Genomic DNA, 5604 nt, shown 5'->3' with positions numbered 1-5604 from the left:
GAGGTTGCAGTGAGCCGAGATTGCGCCACTGCACTCCAGCCTGGGCAACGAAAGTGAAACTCCGTCTCAAAAATAAATAAAATAAAATAAAATAAACAAGAAAAAAAAGAAATTTAAGATTAGGAAGGAAAAAAATAAATTCATAAATTCAATCTTACAGAACACCTAACGATTCGCCTGAGAATCACAGAAATGTACATTCACATTGTTTCTAATACAAAATATTGAAAATTGCAAAATATAGTGTTATGTTTTACTATAGTTTACTCTCTGACATCGTAGACTGCGTATGCACTAATTCTTCCTGGATACGAGAAGTCACAGAAAACCTACTGGTGGAATACTTGCCATTTTTCATGCTTTTTGTCAGTTTCCTTTTTAAGTGCATACTGAGGTTTATCTTCAAAACATTCTCATCTTTTCGGCTTACAGTGAGACTTTTTTTTTTTTCCTAACCAAAATGTGTCTGCCTTTCATTAAGATAACATAAAAGAGCAGCCTAATTCTTTGGTCCCTGAATATGCACACACATGCATGCACATACACGCACACATGCACACACACACGCAGACACACACAACACATGAAGGCTTTCTGAAACTGCTTAATCAAATTACTGCTCAAACCACTCCCTGGCACTTCCTCGCAAAACAACCAACCTAATACTGAGTTTTCAGTTTTGCACTGCAAGCAGTTTGAAACAGAATAACATTCTTTCCTGGTCACCACTTATAAATTCGGAAGGAGATAATTCTCTGATCTCTTAGGCCTGTGCAAGTCTGAGTGTGCTACAATCGCTGTAGGTTAGAGCTCTGCCTTTGTTTAAAAACTGCATTTTATATACTAGTTATTTCATTGTGAAAGATAATCACCCTAACAAACAAGATTTTGCTATTTTTCTGCACAAATGTCACTTCACTATTTAGAGCTTCATGTAAATGTGTCTTACAGAAAATAAACTGCTAATACGATTTCTTAATTATCCTCGGAAAAAAAAAATGTTTTAGTGGTGTCATAATGCCAGCACTAATTTTAGCCAAAATACGAACAAATGCATTCTACAAATTCAGGAGATTATGATTTTTAAAAAGCAGTAGTATGGATGTACATAATGTCAGTGAATTATACACTTCCAAATGGTTAAATGGTAAACGTTTATGTATTGTATGGCAAATGTTATGTGTATTTTGGCATAATACTGTTTCCTCACAATAATACTAACAAGTTTTTTAAAAAGCAATGGCACGTTCTCATTTCATAATATATATTTATGGATGTCAGTGTGCAGAATTATGCACAGATATTTTAAATGTCAGGAGGCCTGGAGACAGATTTCAGGATTGCGGCTACTTTTACTTTTCTTCTACTTTCCCGTGTTATCTAATTGTCTCTGATAAATACGCTCTATTTGCATAACTGGATGAAATGAGAATGCCCGGAGAATCCAGATTCTCTACCCTGGACGCCCGGGAGGCAAAGAGGTTCTCTATACGCCCTCAGCGTGGCGGGGGCGGGATCCACCGCCAGACCTCAGCCACAGGCGCAGCCTCCAGGCTGGGCCCCGTCCGCCGCCCGAGCAGGCCCGAGGATGCCGCGGCCTTCGGGGAGCCCTGCGCCCGCAATGCCGCCACCCCCACCCCCGCCCCCCGCCAGGCCTCTCACCGACTCTCGCCGCCGAGCTACAATCGGTCCACCCGCCGCCACCGCAGCCACCGGTCCCGCGCCTACCTCCCGGCGGCTCGAATCGCGCACGCGCGTCACCGCCCCAGGCCCTCCGCGGCCTCTCTAGGAAACTGGGAGGCCCAACGTCTCTGCTTCTCTCCGGCTCCAGTGCAGCGGGCGGCGGGGTTTGCCCAACATCTCCCACCTCCCTCCGCTGGACTTGCCTTCCACGCTCCGTGGACTTCCCTTCCACGCTTGGATGCCCAGCCGCGCCTGTTTTCTTACATCCCTCCTGTCGTGTCTGCGGGACTGCCCTGAAGGCCTCTTTCCCTCCAGGGAAGAAAGGGATCCAAAGCTAGGAGTGAAAATAGAGACAGCAGTATCTAGCAGACTACTTCTGGCCAGGAGAAGGGGTTAAGGGAGCCACTCATTCTTCGCCTGGGTACCCTTCAAAGAGGGGACCCAGATGCTACGGGAAGCTAGGTGCCAGAACTCCTGCCTTTCCAAAACGAGCTCATCCCCATCATCACCATACCCAGGAATACCTGTTCATAACCAGCCCAGATGTGCACCATACTTTAGCTTCCCACGGCGTTCACTTGTTTTCTCCTGTGGGTGAATTCTAACTATGCTCACCTGGTGAGTGAACAATGATGCCATTGCCCAATAATATGTGGAATCTGGGAGGAGTAGGTTGGGAGGGTGGAGGGGCTGCTTGAAGAGGAGGTGAAGCAACATGGAGAGGTTGCCCACCCCCTGTAGGAGCAAATGTCATCTATTGCCAGTGCCAGAGAACCTTGAGGGTGCAGAGCCAAAGCCATAAGGCCATATGCTGCCATTGGAGGGCATGCTGCAAGCTGCTGTCCTGGTAGTCCTCTGGTCTATGCTTCCTAGTGGTAGGCTGCAACATGTTGCTAATTGATCTTTCAGATAGGCATTCATGATGCCCATCTGTGCCCTGAGGCTTTGCTTTACTCATCTGATCCACCCCTTTTTAATGCTCCAGTCACCAAAGATGGAAACAGAGAATAGATCCTGAACACCAGGGAGATGGTGGTGAGGTGATAGAGAAACAGATGACACATTCAAACAAGGTAAGTGGGGAGAGCTCACAAGGGGCGATGTACACAAAGTGGACAGGGTTAAGGAAATGCAACACGGGGTGGTGCAGAATCCCATGGCTAGCAACATTTAGAAGCTATTCTCACCCCTAGGAGCAGGCTACTTGAGAGAACCTGTGGCTTTCAGTTGAGGGCTACATCCAAGCCATAGTCCAGCACAAAGGAAGCTGGGATAATAAATAACCTGAACCCAGCTCTCTTCTGATCTCCTGCCAGGGCTTCCCATTGGCCCAACCCAACTGGAAGCCAGAGGGCAATCCAGGAAACTCAGTCTCCCAAGTGTCACTGCAGGGTTGAGGACTGAGACTGAATATGGAGGGGCGATTGGAAAATATCCAACACATGCAAAAAGTAAAATAGAAACTGCTTGTCAATGCCCAATTTGTCCATTAATTTCCACTCGATATAATGTTCTTGAGTGATTCAGAACCACCCATAGTGGTGAGAAGAGTTTTCAAGTTATGTTTCAGAACAAAATTTTCCCATCATAGAAGAGTTTGAGCAGGTTCTGTGTGTTTGGGATGTACTTACTGGATGTTTTTCAACGTGATAGGTGGTTAGCATGGATAGCACCCACATTTAGTGTGATCAAACAGATCAACCAGATTGGCTTCACTAGCACTTGCCAAGTTCGGGGAGCAGCCACTGGGACTGCAGCTCTGATTTTAAGACCTACACAGCTTCTTGAATCTCAGAGTTCTGCTAATACCTGATTTCTCCGAGTGTCACACCACTAGAGCCTATAACCATAAGGTTTCTTCACTTTTCTGGTAGGAGGCATATTCTTGCTAGCTGTACTTCCTGAGCACTATATACTCTCTTTCAGATCGGGGCAGTTTGCTTAGTAAAAGCCCTAGGTAAGATTCTCAAATTCTCATGTGCATATGAATACAAATCACTTGGGATCTGGTTAAACCGTAGATTCAAATTCAGGAGGTCTGGGGAGGGACCAACAAATACTTTTAACAAACTTCCAGGTGTACCCATGTTGCAGTTCCTGGACTGCACTTGGAGTAGCAAAGAACTGTGCATGTAAATCAGTGGTTCTTAACTTTGCTGCAGATTAGAATCCTCCTTAGAGCTTTTAAAAAGTCCATACCTCATATCAATTCAACCCAAATCTTTGTGGGTGAGACAGTGACAAGCCTAGATTTTAAAATCTCCAGATGATTCCAACATTTGAGAACCTGGGAGTAGATTATCCTTTTACCCTGATTCCTTGCTACATGTAAAAACCACATGCTAAAGGATTGTATGTTCATCTGCTTCTTTGTTTTGGAATTTAAAGTGCATCAGGATTCTGCCTTTCAAATAGAAGGGGGAAATTTCCTCCTTAATTTTTTTCTTCTTATTTTGAAATGGGGAAGAAAAAATTGGGGTGTTGAGATGGGGATCTGGAATGTGACTTGAGAAAAGAGACAAGATGTTAACACTGAGAATCAGCTGTGGGCAAACTGGCCTGGTAGGATTTTCACTCCTTTTCTGGCCTCAAATTCAGCCCCTTCTCTGTAGTTTGAGGGAGGGGGGTTGAAATATTAGGATGAAAATAAAATAGGGCAATGTATCTGAGGATGGTGATTACTGTGATCCATTGGAATAGGGTACTCTCCTAAAAGAAAAACACGGAACAAATGTTTAAACAGTTAAATTATGTGTAATTGTGGCCATTTGAAATATATTACATATTATATTACATCGTATAATTAATCTTCTCTGAATTCCCCCTTCTGTCTCTAATTTTAAGATACTGAAAAATATATTTTAATATGAGATTTTAGAAGGTGATCCAATTTTAAATGAATTTTAAAATTATCATTTATATCAAAAAAATACTGATGCATTAAGTAGTACTAATGAAGGACTTAAAATGAAAAATTGAACTCAACTCCCTCCTCCACCTTCCATCTTTTTCTGCAGAGGATATTCCTTGCATCTGAACATAAAAGTAGAGAAAGAGAGAGGATCAGGAAGCCAGGAGGGAATATACATGAGGAGTTTAAACTTTATTGGTAATAGAGGGGGCAAAAGAATCTTTGAGTCAGGCCATAGCCATGAGGAAGAAAAACTATGGAATCTTTGTTTACATGCATTGCTATACCTCAAGTACTTAGAACAACACTCACTACATAGTATGTACTCAATAAACATCTGTTGACTAATCAATCTTCTCTATATCTAACCCAGGCCCTTAGGAGGTTTCTATTGTGATAATAGCCAAATCCTCAAACAGGCCAGATTTAGCTGGTATGATAACGAAGTCCCCTCTGCTTTAACCCTTACAAGGAAAGTAATCTGAAATAACTAATGCCAACCAGTCTGCTTTTGGTTCCCTATTTTTGCTTTATTTGGCCTTTTTCTGCTCATAAAGCCAATCTACTCTGTTCAGCTTATCAGAATACCCATTCTATTTTATAGAATGAGATGTTGCCTGAATCTAGAATCACTAACAAAACCTAATTTGGTCTTTATTACTATTATTTATTTATTTTTGAGACGGAGTCTTGCTCTGAAGCCAGGCTGGAGTGCAGTGGCGCAATCTCGGCTCACTGCAACCTCCGCCTCCCAGGTTCAAGTGATTCTCCTGCCGCAGCCTCCTGAGTAACTGGGATTACAGGCGCCCACCACCACGCCCAGCTAATTTTTGTATTTTTAGTAGAGACGGGGTTTCACAATGTTGACCAGGCTGGTCTTGAATTCCTGACCTCAGGTGATCCACCCGCCTCAGCTTCCCAAAGTGCTGGGATTATAGGCGTGAGCCACCGCGCCTGGCCTAATTTGGTCTTTAAACTAAATTTGTTGCAATTTCATCTTTTGGCAACTG

The 5604-nt window shown here is 43.4% G+C and overlaps 1 protein-coding gene across 1 annotated transcript in view; it reads right to left on the bottom strand.

Annotated features, from left to right (window-relative positions):
- ZNF445 (zinc finger protein 445) overlaps nt 1–1741 on the bottom strand; it is a 35746-nt gene extending 34005 nt beyond the window's left edge. The window contains exon 1 of the mRNA XM_011981132.1: nt 1663–1741. The gene's annotated coding sequence lies outside the window, so the exon portion shown is untranslated. The remainder of the gene's footprint in view (nt 1–1662) is intronic.
- Between the last annotated feature and the right edge of the window lie 3863 nt (nt 1742–5604).

This window comes from Mandrillus leucophaeus, unplaced genomic scaffold (assembly GCF_000951045.1).
Source record: "Mandrillus leucophaeus isolate KB7577 unplaced genomic scaffold, Mleu.le_1.0 Scaffold22, whole genome shotgun sequence".
Lineage (NCBI taxonomy): Eukaryota > Metazoa > Chordata > Mammalia > Primates > Cercopithecidae > Mandrillus > Mandrillus leucophaeus.
Note: the sequence above shows the minus strand (reverse complement) of the source record. Positions and strands in the feature narration are given on the sequence as shown.